This window comes from Ornithorhynchus anatinus, chromosome 1 (genome assembly GCF_004115215.2).
Source record: "Ornithorhynchus anatinus isolate Pmale09 chromosome 1, mOrnAna1.pri.v4, whole genome shotgun sequence".
Lineage (NCBI taxonomy): Eukaryota > Metazoa > Chordata > Mammalia > Monotremata > Ornithorhynchidae > Ornithorhynchus > Ornithorhynchus anatinus.
Window position 1 is genome coordinate 176,967,000 of NC_041728.1, and position 1,787 is coordinate 176,968,786.

At 40.2% G+C, this 1,787-nt stretch overlaps 1 non-coding gene across 1 annotated transcript; it reads left to right on the forward strand.

The window, feature by feature from the left end:
* Positions 1 to 1,457: 1,457 nt before the first annotated feature.
* Positions 1,458 to 1,565, forward strand: LOC114817309. Its single transcript, XR_003765173.1, has one exon. It is a non-coding gene; the product is annotated as a U6 spliceosomal RNA (small nuclear RNA).
* Positions 1,566 to 1,787: the final 222 nt, after the last annotated feature.

A 1,787-nucleotide genomic window follows, 5' to 3' on the forward strand; every position in this document is an offset into this window, starting at 1 on the left:
ACCAACATTATTATTATAAGGAGACCCTTGCCTTAGGGAGGGGATTAGCGGGTCTGCAATGTGAATAATAAAAATGACAGTCAAATGTTGTAAGAGTTTTCCTTGACAATAGGTGGATGGAGAGCGCAGGCTTGGTGATATTACCACCCAATTAGTACCTTAGCCTTCTGGGCTTCAGAGTCTCCATCCACACCTATAATATATATTCATTCAATAGTATTTATTGAGCACTTACTATGTGCAGAGCACTGAACTAAGCCCTTGGAATGTACAAATTGGTAACAGATAGAGACAGTCCCTGCCCTTTGGCAGGCTTACGGTCTAATTGGGGGAGATGGACAGACAAGAACAATAGCAATAAATAGAATATATATATATTTATATATTTTAATGGTAGTTAAGCTCTTACTGTGTGCCAGGTACTGTACTAAGAGCTGGGATAGATACAAGCTAATCAGGTTAAACACGGTCTCTGTCCTGCATGGGACCCGCAGTTTAAGTAGGAGGAAAAACAGGAATTGAATTCCCAAATGAGAGAAATAAGACACAAAGAAGTGACTAGCCCAAGATCACCCAGCAGACAGGTGAAGGAGCTGGGATTAGAACCCAGGTCCTTCTGACTCTTTGGCCTGCTCTCTATCCACTAGGCCATGCTGCTTCTCTACTTTACTGGGGGTAGTTAATGAACAGATTCTGTAGTTGTAGTTTTTATCTGATGCCTTACCAACCAGAAGTTCAAATTCCTGGCACTTCCGATATTCCCAAACAAGACAATTTTATCTAACTGATGCCTTGTAAAAAGTATCCTATCCCAAGGAGAAAGAGTTTTCCATGTTTGAAACCTGGGAAGCAGTGTGGCCAGTGGTAAGAGCACAGCTCTGGGAGTCTAAGGACCTGGGTTCTAATCCTGACCCTGCCACGTCCAAGCTGAGTGACCTTGGACACTTCATTTCACTTCTCTGTGCTTCAGTTTCCTAAAAATAAAAACGGGGATTCAGCAACTGTTCTCCCTCCTACTTAGACTGTGATCCCCATGAGGGGCATGGACTGTTTCCATCCTTGTTGATCTGTATCTACCTGAACACTTAGAATAGTGCTTGACTAAGTGCTTAATAAATATCATTAAAAAAAATAAATCCTCCTTGAGTATGAAGAGACTGGTGGTGTCAATCTAAAGGGTGGTGTCAATCTAAAGGCAGGCCTTCTGAATTTTTGCCCTAAAATCTTCCCCTACGCAGCATGGCCTAGTGGATAGAGTACAGGCCTGGGAGTAAAAAGGACCTGGGTTTTAATCCTGGCTCTGCCATGTCTGCTGTGTGACCTTGGACAAGTTACTTCTCGGTGCCTCAATTACTTCATATGTAAAATAGGATTAAGACTGTGAGCCCCATATGGGACTGGGACTGTGTCCAACCTGATGCTCTCATATCCAGAACAGTGTCTGCCACATAGTAATTGTTTAATAAATACCATTTTAAATATATACTAAAATTGGAAGGATACAGAGATTAGCATGGCCCATGCGCAAGGATGACACGCAAATCTGTGAAGCATTCTGTATATATTTTTTAAGTGCTTAGTACAGTGCTTGGAATAGAATAGGCTCTGAATAAACACAACTGAATTAATTAATTTTTAAAAATACTAATAATAATTGTAGCATTATTTGTTATTAATAGTAGTAATCATAGTGCCATGTTATTATTAGCATTTGTTATTATTAAAATGATATTGTGGTATTTGGTAAGGATTTACTGTGTGTCAAGCACCATACTAAACTCTGGAAT